This window comes from Aythya marila (genome assembly GCF_965140915.1).
Source record: "Aythya marila genome assembly, chromosome: 4".
NCBI lineage: Eukaryota > Metazoa > Chordata > Aves > Anseriformes > Anatidae > Aythya > Aythya marila.
Window position 1 is genome coordinate 37,844,424 of NC_139045.1, and position 19,856 is coordinate 37,864,279.

A 19,856-nucleotide genomic window follows, 5' to 3' on the forward strand; every position below is an offset into this window, starting at 1 on the left:
TCGAGTAAGACTTTTTGCATGTTAGTCTGATTAAAATAGGAAGATTAATTAAGGTAAAGTGGTGACTTTCAAAGCTATTTCAATTAAAAAAAGATCACAACTTATTTCTAATACTTTGATTGTCATTGGTTATCAATGTTTTGTTTTTTTTTTTTTTTTTTTTTTAATGATAATCAAATGTTAGTAGCAATCTTCCCTTGACGCTGAAGATGGTTTATAAAATCCCTTGAGTATTTAAAGCTAGAGAGCGCTCCCAGCACATAGTGGTGCCATGGAAACCAATATTTACTCTGATACAGAGAGAGTAACCTGACATCTGGATTTGTCAGTATCTTCTCATTTTACATAAGGAAACATGCACTCATCATAGCATAACACTACGGTTTAAAAAAAAAAAAAAAAAGGGAGGGGGGAATTTTACATCATTAAATAGAAGCAGTGAAGAGCTGTTGCTAAATTTGCATGTACATGACATTTAGTAGTACAGTATTTAGTACAGTTGTACTAGTGTTATTGCTAGAAGAATCCTTATAGTCACTATCTGAAGAGTGTGTGCTTATTCAGAGATTGACAATTGAATCCTCTTCTGTGTTTCTATCTTCTAAAAACACTGTGGAACTGTGTCTAGTTCTTGGTGAGATGACTGGGAGATGTGGTGGTTTCACGACCATGCACACGCATGAGGAGAGATATGCTAACACATTAAGACTGCTTCGTTTGAATGGTTGACCTTTATAACCAATTACTGTTCTGAGTAATGTTCTGTTCTATGAATATGGGAAGCACAGCTAAAGATGAGGCTTAAGTAGTTGTAATTTCATGGAGGAAAGAAGAACTTAAGTCCATCCCTTGAGAGAGCCTTCATATGGATTATTGTTTTTGTTGGGTTTTGCATATGGCTGTAGCTGGTGTAAATAGTACTCAGAAAAGGCATAGGTACACTTCAAATACTTAAAAGAACAGGAATAAAATTTCCTTTTGCATTGCACGTGATGATAGCAAAACTCAAATTTTTGGGCCTCTTTTTTCATTAAGTTAGGAAAGTTACTCTGACAGAACAGGTCAAGTATCTATTTTTACATTGCTGCCTAGTTTATTGTAGATTTGCCACAATAAATTGGGTGTGCAGGTGGTAATAAATATTAAAAAAAATAGCTGTAGCTACGTTATTTTTTTAGACAGAACATAAGAAAACTATAACTCTTTTATATTTGTATGTTTCTTTTTCATTAATAATGTGTATCTGATTAGTTTAAGACAGTGACTGAAGGACAAAATAGGTCAATGGTTGATAATAGTTATTTATTTGATAATAGAGAAATATGATCTACTTGAATGAATATCCAAACAATTTGGCATAATGCAAAAGAGAAGGTAGTTAATTGTTCTTTGTATGTCCAATGTAGGTTGCAGACAATGAAGACAGATTGTAGGCTGAATGGCTCTCAGCCCCAGGTGCAGGTTAGGTAAAATGAGAAGTCGTTTGTGTGGTTAGGTTTTTGTTGATTTACTTTTTTATTTTATTTAGATGTGCATAGCATTACATGGAGAAAGGCTTAAAACCTTACTTTAAATGCTGATGTCTTCATTATGGAATATTCTAGCAATTAGACCACTTCTTATCAGATTAAGGAGCAACACCCTGGTAGCTGCTTTCTTATAGTTAGTGATGTCCTAGCTCTTCTTATTTAAAACTTAAGGTAACAAAAAAGCAATTTGGAATAGAAGACATAGTGACACTGACCAGTACCATAAAGCATAGTCTATCATTTGTCTGCCTGTATAAGGAAAAAGTTCTGGTATGAACACTGAATTTTAATGTTTTAGAAAACTTTGAGCAAGGTAGATTCACTTCATCTAATAATACAACAACAAATGTTGTAAATTACAAAATATCTACTGAATTCATCTTTTGAGGTTATGATTTATGTGGAGGGCCTTCTGAAATCAGACACTAAATCAATGAGTTTCACTCAAATGATGGTCTTTTTTGTTAAAAACTTATGGCAGGTTTCTCAGATGATTGACATTTCAGAGATTCATGGCTTTGGGTGTTAGAAGAACTTCAGGCATGAAATGAAATTTCATTTTTTGATTTTTGTTGTTACTCTTTTTGAAATAAGTGCATGTTTTTAAATTTCAGAGCTTTCATGTTTCTGAAGTCTGTGTATGACATGGAAAAAAATCGAATCTGTAATCAAATCTTTTTTACACTATTAGCAGTGTAAAAATTAAGTGGCTTGATTTCGATGTACATAAAATATCTACAGGTTTACTGTAGATCCATGTTCCATGTATCCATGTTCAAAATTGACTAAAGATAAGTAGTGGCTTTTTTTTTTTTTTTTTTTTAATTGGCATAATAGGAAAGTAGGGATGCAATAGCAATGTTCCTGTGGGTCATCACTCTCACAGTGCATGTCTTTATCAAAGTTTCTTGTATTTAAAAGAGAGTGAAAAAAGGGAAGGTAAGAGGCAGGAACTGCTAGATAAATCATGACACCTCAAGTTTAAGATAGTCAGACTGAATTGCTTCTTTTATTTTAGCAGTTCACAAATTCTTTAAAACAGGCCCTAGCTTTCTCTAAAACAATTCTTCATAACTAAAAAGATAATTATAAATCTTCTGTAAATGTCCTCCCAGCTTTGATAATTTTAAGCTTCTCAGCAAGAATTTGAATATATTACCTAAATGACAATAAGAGTTGCAATAAATTAAAATTATATTTGCTGTCTGACTTCATGATATTAGAGGTAAAAGATAAGTAACATGGAACTTCATACAGATGTATCAGTTTGAACATCCATGGGCTTTCTTTCAGTTTCTTATGCATTGTATGAAGTGCAGCAGCTTTCAAGTACTCTGTTCCTTGAACTCATTAACTCCTCCATCTGATTAATTACATATTTATCAAAATGACTACCCACCTGCTGTCTTTTGACATTGCTAAACGCATAGGTAGAGTTGTCTTTTTTAATATCTTTCTGTAAATCCTCTGAAACATAGGGAGGAAAAAAAAAATCACAAGATCTTAAATTTAGTGAGTCAATGACAGCTGTTCTTGCTAAAATAGTCTTTTTGCAGCTCCCATGTGTGCAGTCTGGGATTAGGTGCAGGTCTCAAGGCTTCAGGGTTATTGAGATAGAGCTCTAAGGAATAGAGGGCATAACAAAGCAAGTGTCAGGAAGACAGCTCAACAAAATGGTTAATGAAAACCTTTTTCACATAAGGCTAATAAGTGAAACACCTTGAATGTGATAGCACTAAGCAAAATGCCTTGGTGTAGAGTCTGTTGGCTTTGTTTTCCTCAGTCTGCTCAGTCACAAACTACACCATTTTCCAGAAGTGTGTTTGATTGTAGGGATTCACCTGCTGTGCAGCCCTCACTTGCTTTGCAAATGAATGGAAGAACCGATTTCAATGTTTCCTATAAAACATATGATGCTATGCCATGCCAAGTCACCATTTTTTCTGGAAGTATTTTATGTTAGAGAGATATTTTTTGAGTAAATTAGATATATGTGAATTTCTCAGTGGTGTAACAAGCAATCTGTTCTGAGAAACAGAAAGAGAAAACAGCAAATATTTTCATGTGAGGGTATGTTAGCTATTTTCTGTGTTTCTTGGTCTGTCTCTACTTGTCTGACTTGCTAATGTTGAATATAGAGGTTTTGCCCAAAATCAGGTCGAGAGTGCAAATTTGGTCAATGAGTTCCCAGCAATACACATCATTGCTTTTAGGAGAACAGCATAAAATCATTGTTTCCAAGCATCAGCATGAATTTGTCCTTTACCTGTTTTGTCTACCAATCTATTTTTTTGTCCCCAAGTTATACTTCACTAGCTTTCAGGGGGGAGGGGGGAGGGCGGTTCAAGGTTGTGTGTGAGTGACATTAATGCAGATCACTCACATGTATTTAGGACTGGGAATGCTTATGCCCTAATTTGGTTTGAGAACACTTGAGAAACATTTTGAAGCTTATCTGACCATTTGCAATAAACTGCATTGTGTGAATTTCTAAGCAGTGGTCATTCTTGTTTTTAACACTGAAAAATTTAAATAATATTATCATTGAATAAGAATATATTAGAAAATCATGGACACTTAAAATGTGGCTGAATCTGGTGCATGAACTGTTTGCTAAGCTTCAATCACCATTTCATTTCTCTTTGACCCTTATTAATTCTTAATGTCAGCATTTTTCCTAGCATACTGGTTTTGCCTTTAGAATAAATCAGGGAAAGTCCTCAATCAAGACAAAAGGAAGGTATCTGTGGCTACAAAGGTTTCTTGGCATGTTCCCCATGTAATTAGAACTGTTACTATCTTTCTTTTTAGTGACATAACTCTGTGGCAACCATTTAAGTCAATTGATTAGTTGTTGGCCAAAGGGAATAACATTCTGGCCAACAAAGCTGCCTATGTGCTGCCTATGTGTGTGTGCTTATAGATGCCTTTTTGCTGGTTTTTGATGAACAAAGGGAGAAACAAAGAAGGAAGTGTGAATGATGGTCCATGTTCTGTCAAAAACGGTTGATCAGGGTTCTGATTTTGTTACTTCAGAGGCAGCAAGATAGAGGAAGGATAAATACAGTGTATAGTGTTCTATTCTGTCATAGGAAAAAAAAGTTCTGCCTAGCTACTTAGTTCTTTCAGACCACAGCTCTGCAAAATACTGAAATACTGAGCATTCTGAGTCACAATATACTACTAATATATTAATAGTGTGACACTACTGGAATAGGTCTGGAGTAAGTGGGCTAAAATGCTTGTATCAACAGTGGGAGAGGCAAACATAAATTACAGGGGAAGAAGTGGGGTGGGTTTTGGATGTTTAAGGATGCTTTTTTAAATTGTAAGTTGCACAATTTTCAGTCAAATAAGATAATCCATCTTCAGATATTTAGTTACAGGAAAAAAAAACTTTAAAAATAATTTAATTTGATTTTTGCAGCAGGTACTTTAACAAAAAATAAACCCCTCGAAATGACCTCCCTTGTTTTGGAAACTGGACAAATTCTTTTGGCAACAGAGTACATTAGAATAATAGTACTTGTTCATGTAATTCAGCCCAAAGTAGCACGTTAGTGAGAAGCAATGGCAGCACTGAGTTCTGGGTGTCAGCAAACTGGTAATTCAGCATGATCTGGAAACACAAGAGGAAGGGGAAAAAAAAAAAAAAAGTAAAAATAACAACCAAAAAAACACACCTTTATTTCTCAGCTGAAGAGGATTCTATTTTAAATTGAAAACATGTTTTTTCTTTCTGGACTTGGTCACTAAAGCTTTTTTAGGTAATTTCCCATGCTTGATTTAGCTGAGGACATAACTAGTTTGAGAAGTTGTCTTTTGCAATACTAATAACTGAAAATGACTTGCTTAGGCTCTCCAGATATATTGGAAGTATTTGGTAATCTGTGCAGGTTTGAAAGTTGACAGAGGACAATTTCTGTTCATGTGAGATTTATAGCATAGGACTATACATACTGTAATATCATTGTCGAGGGGAAGAAAAATGGTCCTATATTACTGATGTAGACATCTTGTGTTACATATCCTAGTATTGTACGGGTAATCTATTTTTGAAGAACAGTAAACTTATTTTGAATTTTCCTTTTGGATGAGAGTTGCAATATAGCCACTTCTACAAAGACACCATTCTTTAGCTGTGAGGTTTTGTTAGTCTAGGCAAAATAAATAAATAAATAAAAATCAAGATGGCTTTGAAATTTTTCTCTTTCAAGTATCATGCTCTGTGAAAAATGTCACTAAGACTTCAAGATGGAAGAGAGAAGGTAACAACTTCTTATAGGTAAGTAATATAATAAATAATCTTCATTAGTGAATCCATTCAAAATTCAAATTCCATGGCACAACTCAGTGAATCAAATGCTTTTGACTTGCAGAGAGTCAATTCTCAGACCTTCAGGCTGTCACCCCTAAAATCAGCCTTTTTACTTAACTTAATTCTTGCAAGTAGGTACAGAAATCAAGTCATCAAACAATTCTAAAAGTAGCGACTGTTGCAATGAAAAAGCTTTTTTACAAGGAATAGATACAGTTTGTTTTTAGGATAAGACTCTTTAAGAAAATATAGCTGGGTATGGGATATTGTGTCTACCCACACATGCAGCATAAGGACAGTAAGTATGTCCAATTTCTTACCTCTGCTACTTTTCCACAGATAATATCTTTCTGGATCAAAAGACTGACCTTACTCCTGAGCTTTTTTGAGCTTCCCTTCCCTCCCCCCCCACACACCCCCCCCCATTTAATGGTTTCTTATAATTGGTTCAAATTAGGGAATTTTAAATTGACAGTCTCACCTCTTCTCCCCATTTCTTTCCCTTCTTGTTTCAGAGTTGTCTGAGATTTGTCTAGAGAAATTTTATTACGGAATCTATAACAACAACCACTACATGAAACTCAGTTATGCTTATTGCAATGAAGCAGTCCCTTTAAATATTTGTTCATACATGATGTCTGTCATGTTTCATTTTTTAAAACCTCCATGATTTTTGCATCTGCTACAGGATAAGGCCAGGTATTTTATAAGTCATAAGGACCAACTCTGCAAGTGTAGAGAATCTTGTGACTTAGATTTTGTCTTACAAGAGTCTACAATGCAGTCTCTGAAGTTTCATACGTCTTGGGTATTGTGATATGTATTTCTTGAGAGCTCCCTGCTGATTAGCAGGTTTCATACTCCAAAAATGTTTCAAACAAATACTATTTACATTCCCATTTGATTTGAATATATCAGGTTGGTCTTGAAGGGAACTAGAAATGTGGAAAGGGAAAGCATCTCTGATTACAGTGATTGTGTGATGATCAGCCGTCTTTGGTAATGAAGTCAATAGGTGCAGTGGAACTTAAACGTCAGGTATTTCTAAATGAGCTCATTTGTGTATTAGGCTCAGTAGATTAGGCTATTAAGCAACTTCTCTTGGTCTAATCTAATCTACTTTTTGATTAGAGGTAGCATTGATACTGCAGTTTGGCAGAGCGGACAAGGTAGAGAACCAAGTTTCTTTTAAAACAAATAGGTCAATGTCATAAATAGAGCATTAAACAAGGAGAATTCCTTGGCATAACTTGCCTAGTTTATTCACCTTTGTACAAATTGATGGCTATAGAATATTCTTCTAGAAGCTTTCCAGTTGCAGGTTACTTAAAAATATATAGATATATAAAAAGAGGAAAAAAGTGTACGCAATAACTTAGTCTGGCACCTGAAACTCTCTCATGAACTGCAGTTTGTGTAAAGTTGTAGGTCACTATTTTAAAATAATTATGTAACTTATCATTGAGTTAATCTCAAATGGCAGACAACTTCTGTCCTTTGGTAGGACTGCTCAGATTAAATACACTTGCACAAAGCAGTAAAGTGCAGTATTGATTCACAGTGGATCTAACTAACTGGATCTTAGCAGCATAGTCATTATTAACAGTGGAAGAACAAATCTTTGAAACCTGGCAAATGCAGTATTACTTATCAGATATCTCATTCGTTTAAATTCTTGTTAACTGTGACCAATGAATCTAAAAAGAAAAATGAAATCTGAACGATGAAGGATTTTTAGTTCCATTGAAATAATAAATTAAATGACTTCTTAAGTGTTTACCTTGCACACTTAACAAGCAAAAATGATGAATAATTCACAGAGGGTGGTGACAACTTTTAGTGTTCTATAAATGACTATAAAACATTGTCTGCAGTAAAGCCTGCCTATTGTGTGAAGGTCATCTTAGATGTATTTAAATGCTCTTGATGTTTTTATGGAAAACACTTATATTAGCAAAATATAGTTGTTAAATTATTGATCTTACAGGTTGGAAAATATTAATAAATGTCAATATGAATTGCAATGTGATTCCCAATATGGAATTTTAAAGGGAAAGTGCAAATATTTTTTTTATTAAAGCTGAAGATAGCCTTCTCACCTGTTCAATACTTAGCAGAGACAAATTCATTTCCTCCAAACACATGACATTTACAGTAGAATTCAGAGTTCACTACAACCATGTTAGCTTTGAGCATTTTTGCATTGAAAGACTAGACTTCTGAAAAGTTAATTTAAATTAACTTATGAAGTGGCTAAACGTGAACTCTAGAACCCTAGGACTTCAAGACATTTGTAATATGCCAGGTGGGAGAGTACTGCCTAGAGCACTGTATGAGAAACGTATGTTGTTGCTGTAACATCAATTCTAAGTAATGCTGCTACTGTATCAGTATATATTTTTTAGAATTTCTGTAGCCTAGTGGCTTTGAATGAACCAGATCATATAGTAAAGTGCATTTTTTTTTGTAAATACTTACCTGTAATTATTGCATGTAAGTTGTTTAGATTGAGCTTGTGAAGCAGTGTAAAAAGCATTACTGAATATGCAAATATGCAAATGTCAGCCTCAAAGCTGACCAAGGTTCCATCATGCTTGATCATTGGAAATTTTCTGGAAAGTTTTGGGGCAAAGCTGTAACTTCTGAAGACTGCTATGTTTTATAAAAGAAAGGATTTGGAAAGTAATGGTCAGAATTTCCAGAATGGTGGGCACACGGCCTTATAAAAAAGGGTAGGCGGATGGTGGGAGAGGACAAAAAAAAAAAAGGTATGCAGGCAAGTGGATTTGATATATCATTCAGTATTTCACATAAAATGAAAGTACAGAAAAGCTTTAGGAAAGGGGTCCAGAAATGTGGGTAACAACCAGGAAAGTACTTTCACCTAAACTCTGAAGAGTACTTTGTAAAACTAAAGACATGGAATTTTGTTTTTCTAGACAGTTCATCACGTTTTGTGCCTTGCAAAGTCTTAGATGCCTCTGTGCTTGATCATGTTGCTGATCAGAAACATGAAACCAGATTTCCTCACGATATTAATAATGCCATGGGCTGGCTTTCAACAATATTGGGATTCAATAATCTGGTTTTCCTTTTAAGATAAGGATCAGGGCTCTGTTTCTTATTCTGAGAACAGGTTTGCAACAGATCAGAGGCAGGAGTCATATATTTTGGCTGTATTAAACAAATGAGATATTGAAGCATTTGAATATGGTAGTAATTTAAATACCAGTAACTGAAAAATGTCTACTCTGAAGGGCTCACTTGAACAACATATGATCAAATACTTGTATCTGCTTGATTAGTAGCGGAGAAATTCTGTGCTTATAGCCCATTAAAATACATATGGTGTATTTCTTACACTCAGACACTTGCTTTTCTCGTTGAGTGTGTTATGGATTATGCTGCTGTGATCATTTATCAACTCTCAATAAAAGGGATTCATCTACATCATAGTATGAAGTGAGGGAACAGTTAGAATGGTGAGGTTCTTCCAAGAAAATAGGAAGAGTAAACAATTTTGTTTTCTTATCCTTGAAAAAGAAAACAAAAAGTTATGTTCTGAGCAATTTGCCACTGAAAAACAGTGCTTGTGCACAACCTTCAATAAAAGGCACGATGCTCTTTTTGACAGAGGTAGACTGTGTTGCTCTTAGCCTAAGTCCCCTTTATTACTGATTTCATGGCAAACCTCATCAGAGACTTCTTTTCACAATGTCCCTTAATTGTGGAAGCATTAATTTGAATATAGTGATTATTTAGTTAAAATTAAAAATCACACAGAGCCAAGAAAATTAAAGTAAAATGCTCCTAATACTTAGTTTTCTTATACTGGTTTGCAGAGATCTTTATAAATAACTCATTCATTGGAGAGTACTTTGACATTAATAAAGGGTAGAACTCCTGAAGAAAGGGGAACAGTGGCATAGTGTAACATGAATTACATAGTTATTCTGAATATTGATTTAAAAACAAAATAAAACACTAAGCATCTACAGACTGAAACAATAAATGCTGGATAAGAAAACAGTGTGAGTCCTATTTAGATGTATTTGGGGCATAAACGCCTTTTGCTTCTTATTTAAATACCTATTCTGCATATGCATGAAAAAAATCTGAACTCTGGCTTCAGAAATATACAAGTCATGAACCCTACTCATGAATATTGAGTCTTGCTTCATAGATGGAAGGAGGTGAGGAAGACAAAGATAAGCTTAGTCTGTCTTAAATTTTTATCTGTAGTTCCAGTAAGTACTGCAAACTCTTATGTAACTTATATAAATGTGGTATTTTGGATATCCTACCCATAACTGGGAAACTACTTGGAAAAATTTCTTGTTGATATTTAACTTGAGCAAGATCTTTCTGTGGATAAGAATGATAGTCTACAAGAACTCCCAGTGACTGGGAAATGCCAGACAACATACAAGTATTTCCAGTGTCTCAAATGTGCACCTATCAGTGGCAAGTGAGAAACTCTTCCTAGTAACCCACTTCCTGTAATTTTTGGCATGTCACTTTTGGAGTGTCATTTCAAATTTGTTGTAGGTCCTTGTCAAAGTCAGGCCATTGTGAGTTTACTCCTATCACCATAACCTGGAGCATGCTACCTGGTTGCTTGTGTTTTTCTTTGATTTACTAACAATTATTCCATGCTAAAACATGGCATTATGGGAGATGTATTACCTTGCTGCTATTTTACTGAAATGAGTACTATAGTAGCTACTTTTTATTTTTATCTTGTTTATTTAATAGTGAAAGAGAAACAAAAAAAGGAAATAGCTTGTTTTCTGAGATCCCTCAAAATTATGTTAGACATGAGTACTCATATTTATCAATGTTCTGATTTCCTACTGTATTTTAAATCTAATTATAGTATTTTGTTTTGAATTGACGTGCTCTTATACCAGAAAACCTTTGCTCTTTCCCATAAATGCTGTGCATTTTAGTTATGTTGTAGCTTTCTTTTTTATATAGAACACTATTCCACCACTCCTGTTTCAACTTTTTACTTTTACAAGCATTAAAGATGTGCACACCACACCTAGTTACAATTGAAATTTCTTTTTAAGTATAAAGCACAATCAGTCTGCAACATTTAAAAAGTGAGCATAGAACAGGAAATAAAGACTGTCAGCAAATGTATTATGTCATATGAATGAGCTGCAGCTGTTTGTTTTTCAGTCTTTATGGATGGATATTTTGTCCTATCAAAACTTGCTTATATTTAATTTACATTAATAATAGGATTTATTAAATTTCAGTAAACTCTTAGAATATAAACTGTTGAATGCATTCAAGATCAATTCCTGTCTAAGCATAATTGGATTTCTCAAGTTGAATGTACCTTCTTTGAAGTCCAAACTTCCTAATCTTAGGTTCTACCTAAAGATTTGTAGCAAAGAAACTGATGGGATTTTTATGTTTTAGGACACACAGATCAGTTTTTTTCACCGTTATGCTAAGTTGGTGTTACCAAAATAAATTTATAATTTGGATGATGTATTAGTTCCTTCTGACTAATCTGCTTCTTCCTACATGATTGAAAATGGTTGTTGGCAATTTTTCCTGTTCTAGTCAATATTTTTACCAATCACTGACTGCAGCAACACAGAAGTTTTGCTCATGTTGTTCTAATGCAGGAGAAGCTTTATAAGAAGCTACTTTACAGGATTTTTGTTAGAGGATGTTAAACTATAAAGTGTAAGAGTTCTGATTTAGTCCTAATTACCATGTACTGCTATTGGGACATACATGTATCTTTTCTCTTACCTTACCCTCTGGCTTTGTTTTGTGTATCTACCTGCCCAAGTAGGATGGTACACTGAATAATCTAAGTTCTTATTGGAGACTCTTTATCTATTTGGTCAGAAATTGTGTGTAGCTTTTTTGTTTGTTTGTTTTTAAATAGTTTGTTTTTAAATAGATTATATGATTCTAAATGGGACAGCACAGGAATCTGCAAAAATGCAAGCGAAGTATTTTCATTTTGCTCTGTAGTCATTTATTTGATGGAAAGAAGATTAAATGATTCCACAATATCTTCATTCTTAAGTAGCTTCACAATTCAGAGAGCATGATAACATCTGTGTTTCATTTGGGAGTTATGTCCAATGATAGTTTTCCTCCTGTTTCATATATGTTTTCATTGACACTGTGCAGCATAGATTTCTGCAGAATGTTTGTATGCCTTTTTCATCACCAAATCACTGGTGTAAGTAAAGATAGAGTAATGTTTTCTTTGAAGCATTGTTTCTGATTAGAAAATGTTACAATTTGATATCATATGTTGGCAGATGAATGTAAACTCTAGACCATCTGGAGTGCTTTCTTTCTGTTTGTAAGTAGTTTTTCTCCAAGAAAAGAATTTTAAGTTTTCAACAAGTTCAGGCAAACTTATTCTGTCATGTAAAAAATTTTTACAAATGACAAATGCAATAACCAAAATTGTAACTTTATAATAAATGTTCTTGAGTTCTAAGCATTGTTGTTTTTTCTTCAGTTTGCTGCAGCTTTCAAATTTTCAAATTGTATATGAAAGATGTAATCTAGGGAAGTTATTTAAAAAAAATGTTTTAAAGCTCAATGGAAAATCTGAGTGTATTGTTTGTGCATCAGATTTGTTTCACTATGTGAATAAGTAGAATTAAGTGATTCTCTAAGAATCTTTCAATAAGACTGAGACTGAATTCTTGCAAGTTACTAAGTATCTGTATAAGAATTCCTCATTTTTTCTCCATTCCAACTCTCACTGAAGCCATTTGGTACTTTTCTGATAACATGGGCTTAGGAATAGACCTGAAAATCATTAGTAAACCTGAGAAGCTGGTACTGATTGGGAGTATATTTCTGTATTGTGGACTTCATTCTAAGATGTATCTTAAAGTAATATAAAGAATACATCTGTTTTCCTGATAATTAGTGAATGTTATCTCTGCTTAAAAGTATATAATATATATATATATACTTTTAAACAAAGTTATATGCAGCTTTTGCAGTAAGAGCAGGAAGCTAAAATAACTTTCTCTTCAGGAAACCTGGAATACAATCCAAAAAAAAACAAACAAATAAACAAAAAAAACACCAACCAAACAAATATACCTCCCCCAAAAAATGCTATGGTTTAGATAACAGCTGTAGTTTCATCGAAGGACATGTGTTGCTACAGGGATTTGTACGAATACTGCACAACCTGTGAGCAAGATCCACGTTTAAGTCCACAAATAGAGATGGATGTACCTGGCAATTGCTAAAGCATACTAGAAATGCTGTGCCTCGAATTCTTATTTGAAGGTGTATGTAGAGTTTATGCTCTAGAAATAATAAGCAGCTAAAACTTAGAAGGCTGTCAATTCCTGAGACTATAAGCCCTATGAGGACTGAAGGATAGCACAGAAGGGAGGGAGGGAGAGAAATACTTGTGTTGGTAGGGATTTGGAGAAGTACTCAGTTTGGGGCTTTCTTATAATCCAAATACAAAACTCTTCACAGAATGAGTAATTATTTTTATAACCTTATGCTGGTATCTTGTGGAGATTTTTTTTGCAGTAAGGAGATAATTACTTCTACTACAGTTTTAAATTAATAGTGTGTATTACTAGGCAGTTCTGTTTTTTAGTTTTAGACCTTGATCTAGATTTACAATTCACTTTTCTAACCCTTGAATGTTCCATTCTTCTCTGCAGTCCGACTTTTATTCCTCCAAATAAAGGTACAATAATCATATATGAATTTACATAGCAATAAAATATAAATTTTGTTTATGAATTATATGATCTGTACTATATATGTATTTTTTCTTTCTCCTTAAATGTCCTGTGTTGTCTACCTCAATCTCTTTCTAGGGTAATAGAAGAAAGCGATGTTTGAGGATGCTTTGTTCTTATTTGGACTGTTAATAATGATCACAAATTCAGATTATCCATGCTATCAGCCTACACAGTGGGTTGCTCATGAATAAGGAGAAAGTCTGCAATTTATCTGTTTGCATATTTCTTTCTTCTCTTTCTTCTGTATCTTGGGATCCTTTTCATCCATGTGTGACACCACATCCCTCTTCGTAAAATCTGATTTATTTCCATAGTTGCTAGTTGCTTTGTGTGTTGTGTTATAGCCATGTCTCCAACAGCATGCAGGATTCAGTTTTTCACCACACTTTTTGAGCATTTTTTTTCTTAGTATTCTGTGTAGAGAGTGTATTTGCATGTTGTCAGAAATAACCTGTAGACTGTGGTGAATTCTCCTTCACAGCTGGTAGAACGATAATTTTGGGGAAATTATAATCAGTTTTCTCAATATTTTGACAGGAGAATCAGTGATGTATTAAACCAAATAAGCATGCTAAGAAGTAATAGGTCTAAAAACGAGGGGGGGGGGGGGGGGGGGGAGAGGGGAGCAGCATTACTTTGTACTAATTTATATTCCAAAATAAAACTTGGATATTACCCAAGCATTTAAAATTATTTTTATTCCTTTACATATCTCTATACTGGCTGATACAATAACATGACATTCGTGGTCAGCCTCTTCTTTAGCATCTGGATAACTTACTTTTGTTTACAGACCTTGCCCCCTCTTTAGTTCACACATAAATGTGAAAACAAGTCTTAAACAAGATATGTTCCAATGCAGAGCCCTGAGGCAACTTCACCTCTGTTCTTCTTACAAATTCTACCAATTTACTAGATACAGTTGTCAGATTTCATGGACCTTAATTTCTCAGATCCAGTGCTTTCAGTGCAATATTTCCTACCTGATACCAAGGTAGTTTAAAGCAAGCCATTTCAGTACAGTTAGCAATTTCAGCAGATACCAGAAAAAGACAAGTAACATATGCCCAGAATCCTTCTTCTTGAGAGATTAGTAGCAACTATTTCTACCCATAATCTTAATTGGACCTAGTAATATAAATAGCTGCATTGTGTGTCTTTCATGAGATTAAAACACAACTAACACTTTCTAATAAGTTACATCTAAAGGAAATTGAAAGAAAAATTAGTCAATTTCTTCCTACTTCCAGATGACTATAAAAAGGACACTATATTGAAACAACATTGGTTTCGTCAACTTAATTGTTGTTGCTAAGAGTTTTCTTATCACAGTAAATCTTACAGAAATTTATCACTACTTTTATAAGATCCCATCCTTCTGCAGTACCTTGTTGTCTTAAGATTTAGTATCTAATACTTCTTTATGCTCAGGTTTTATTTTTCCTGAAGTGTAATTACAAGCTTGTCATTCAATTCATTTTTTCATTCAAGTCATTCAATTTATTTTTTGTACCTTAATGTAAAGCTTAAGTAAACTCTTTTCAGAAGGCTTCCTCATTAGTTATAAGATTTATCTAGGTGACTTCAATGAGTTTATTTAAAAGGAAACTTTCTTAACTTCATATAGCACAATAAACTAGTCTTAAATGGAAAGGCATTATTAAATTTCCGTATATTAATGATGTGGATGTATTATTAATGGTTTAAATGGAATATGCATGTGCATACTCAGTATAAAATGTGAATACATACTCAGTATAAAATGCATTTTTTGTATATGTTTTAAGTCCTTCATCAGTAGTTGCCTTAATGGAAATGGTATTTCCCTACAAATGCAGGACACTTCTCTACATAGAATTGAGGCAACTTTTCTCTATAGGCTTAATTTAAAATGTGATCCACTTAAATTTTACATTTTTAAAGTAACTCTCTGCACTTTTTTCCCCCCAAACAGCCCCTTGAGTTTGAGAGGCTTTATATGATTTTCCTTTCTTTAGCCTGATCGCATTCTGTACCCAAATTTACTTTAAGTTAAAAGCAGGATTTTTTTAAATCAGTTACATATATATATATGTGTGTGTGTGTGTGTGTTTATGTGTGTGTATATATGTGTGTGTGTGTGTTTATGTAAGTGTGTAACAAGGAGATTTGAATGGCTTTTTTTTTTTTTTTATAAGGAGGAAGATTTTGAAACAGTCCTTCTCTTATTATATCGCTGTTTTCTGAAATTTAATTTTAATTGGAATGAAGCTGGTTTTGTTGTATCAGAAGTTTCTTACAGACTTTTTTTTTCTTGATATTAAGTTATTAGAAGATATTACATTGAATCTTTTCAGTTATCTGTTGTATTTTAGGGAGTTCCAAGTCATCAGAATACCCAGTAGCTGCAAGCCTTACACTTACTACTTCTCCTTCACCATTATTAATTGGATAAATCTTTGAGTTTCTGTTGTATTTCTAATTGCATACAATGTTCTTTAGCACTCTCATTTGAAGGTTTCAACTGCAAAGTGTCATTTAGTGAAAAGCAAAATAAGAAACAGCAGTGAAAAGTTTTAAGAAAATGGACTGGGAACAGACCTTCTTTATAAGATACCTTGAGTGTATTTTAGCCATGTATATCTTAGAAAATACAGTTAAAATCAGATGATACGCAGTCCTTTACAGTTAAGTCAGTATGATCTGATTCTCTCATTTCTGCTGACTCACTAGTACCTTATTTAGAAGAGAACTGATCTTCTGAGTTCATAATTCATCTGTGCTGATCTTGGAGTGTTTGGTTTGAGAACCAAAGGCAGTGGTTTGAGGTAGTACAATTCTGGCACTCTGGGTTCTATTTATAGGGTGTAACTGTAGTACAAAGTGGGGGTAGATTGCTGTGTCAAAAGGAAAAAAAAATGAAGAGGTTATTGTATTAACTTTGCTTTAACTTTTTAAAGTAACCGTTTGTGAGGGTCATCTTCAAATTTCTATGTGGATTTAGAGAATGAAGCTGGCAAAGGGTAATCACTGTAACATTAACTCATCCAAAGATTGTAAGAGGCTCCAAATTTTCCTCAAAGAAGCAGCTAAATGTGCTTTGCTGCAATCTTTGTAAAGAGAATGAACCAACACCTGTGAAAGCATTTGAAAGAAGCCTTTTAGCTACATCAAAACTGTTAACAGTCTCTTGCAATGACTATGACCCTGAAGTCCCCTAATTTGAAGAAATACTTTAAGCACTTTTTCTGTCAACTTAGAAGTACTGATGAGTGTCCACTATTCCTGAAAGTTTTTGGAGAAAAATAAATCATTTGATTGACTTAGAAAACGTGGAAGTGAAATGTTACTTGCCAAATCTGACATGACTTTTTTTTTTTTTTTTTTTTTTTTTTTTTTAACAAGGGTCAATGGATAATTTACATAAGAAGCAAGCTTTTAATGATTTCTCCTTTCCATGTAGTCCTTGCAAAGGGTTAGCTTGATACCTGATTTGTGATTTGCTCTTATACTTCTTCCTCACACTAAAGATGTGAGGGATGATGACTTCATTAGAAAAGTGATGATGATTTCATTAGAAGGATTTGAATTTACAGTCTTAACTTAATCAGAATAAATCATAGATGCTGATGGTCTTTTCCAGTTTAAATTACTTTTGTAACTAGTGGAGCAAATATTCATCATGATCAATAAAAGAATAAAGCTACAAACACTTGTTAAGTTCTGCAAAGCACATTTAGTTGCAGATTTGAGGAAAAAAAAATGGAGCATCTTAACAGTTACAGCATTGCCTGCTGTACTTTTGTAATGCAAATCATTACTTTTACAGAAGGAACCCTTACCAGTGTAAAAACCTGGGGCAGGAAAGAAAACCCAAATCCTTCCTGTGTTAGTGCATGTTAGTTGTTTGCTCTGTAATGAAGACTTAAAATAATACTATATTTTGGTTTTATTGTAAGGATATTTTTTTTCTTACCACTCCTTTCATGCTTCTAAGCCAAGTTGTTGCACGTGCTGTGTGTATAAAATAATATGGTCCACCTAGAATATAGTAATGTTCTGGTTTATTAGAAGAGTTATCTGGTTTTTTATTACTTTAGACTAGAGAATTAGACTTTAGGACTGAATCTTTAGTGGTGAGCTTTCTGAGTAAGTTTACACACACAGTCAAGCCAGTGGGATATACAGCAGCAGAAATTAAACTGGGAGGTAGTTTAGTTCTCTTCCTTTTCAGTGAATGTCACAATAAAATTTCTATATTGACCAATTAAGAACATTGGGATGTGCTGTAATGTTGTTTTACAGTATCTTATGCATATGCATGCACATGTGGATACGAGGGATGAATACTTTCTTATCTCAGCACTTGTATTTAAGACATTTCTCTACATCAAATGGCTGCATGAATATATACCATGAGAACAATGTATGTGTGAAAATAATTCACGTGGCTGTGCTAGTATTTCACTGCAGCTAACAATTATATCTGACTCCATAAAATAAATTATAAAATAAAAAAAAAAAAAAAAAAGAAAAAGTGGATCATTATCAATTTTGATCACAACCTTGCTTCTGCTACTGTGGCAGCTCTTTCAGCCATTTAATATGAATGGCTAAGAGCACTGGGCACTAGCAAAATCTGTTCAAATTGTTCATTGTAATTCTGATGTGCCCTTCTAAAGGCTTATTACTGACTGTGCTTGAAGATGATGCCAGGAATTTTAAAACAGATGGTTCTAATTTCGTTTCTCTGAAATGTTTTAGTTATGTTCCTGTTTCTTCCACTTTTTCATGTGACTGGTATGGTATAGAATCTTCTGAATGCAGACTAAGGGCCAAATGTTCTCATGCTGATTTATAGATGGCATGACAGTCCTATTACTAGATGTAGAGCTCTGAGAGCATAGCATAATGCTCGTTTGGATAGAGAAATCTTCATTTCTATTCTTTAATATGTATGAAGTAGAGTTTTATTTCTTACTAGATACTGATGTAGAATACTGAACACTTCAGGAAGCTGTTGATGAGTAGTGTTAAAAGCACAAGGGTATGTTGCAGCTTATCATAAAATTTTGTTCAGGACAAATGTGTGAAATATACATCTATGGTATGTAATTCATTGGAAGGAAAAAAATGTTTTATTGAGAGTATGTGTACCTAAACTTGATTAAAGTTCTGAAGCAGGTAGGGGAAACCTGTGAAAGGAAAAAAAGCATCTCTGGATAGAGGAAGTAATACATACATTTTGACACTTTTTCTAGAAAATTCTACAAAACTACTTTTGCGTAATACACTTCAGATGTGCAATTAATTTCAAAGGATTGAGGAACGCTATTTATTATTTTCAGAATAAGCAAACTAATAGGACTGTGGTGGTTTCACCATGCTAGGCAGCTAAACATAATACACCAATCATCATCAAACTATTTGTCGTCATCCCTGTGTTTTGCTGGTATCGCTAAAAATACAGCTAGGGTCCACTCTTTTGATCTGTCTGGTTCTATAAGAATGACTTTTATATATATACTATATATACTTCTATCTCTCTCTATATACGTATATACTTCTATGGGGCCAATTTTCATGGCTGGTTACAGTGACATGACAATCCTTACCTCATATATTTCAAGATCACCTCTCTTGTGTTTGCCCACTGATTTCCTGCCTGCCTGGCTGGCAACAAGAACTGCAGAATCTCAAAAGGATGTAATGCCTAGCAACCATTATGTAGATTCATTTTAGACTTGTAGCTTTTTATGGAAATTGTAGGAGTTCTTCTAATTGTTTTCAAACACTTTTCTAATTAATAATAATGAAGTTGTTTTCACTTTATTTCTGTGTTTCCACTTCTGATTTGGGATGGAATTCCTCTTCCCCCCCCCCAAAAAAAAAATAAAAAAATCCAAGCAGTCAATTTATTTAGAGGACTTTCACAAGCTTGTTTAATGTGTCTTGCTGTCCTCCTATAAATTTTACTCAAAACCACAAAAAAGTAGTAGCAAGATTTGGCTGATATCTCTGCTATGATACTTCAGTGCTGGCCTGGAATAACCTTATTTTCTATTACTCATCTTTTGTGATTGGAAAGTGTCAAATTACTTCTTTTGGGGTTGTCATTTTTGTTTGCTTTTCTGTTGAAAAATATCATGGATTACTAAATTTTATAAGAACCAGCACTTGCTACCACATGTGCCAAAATGAGCACTCTACGGTTCCCTGTTAGTCAGACTGTGTTCTGCCTGTGTTCTGCACTACCTGAAT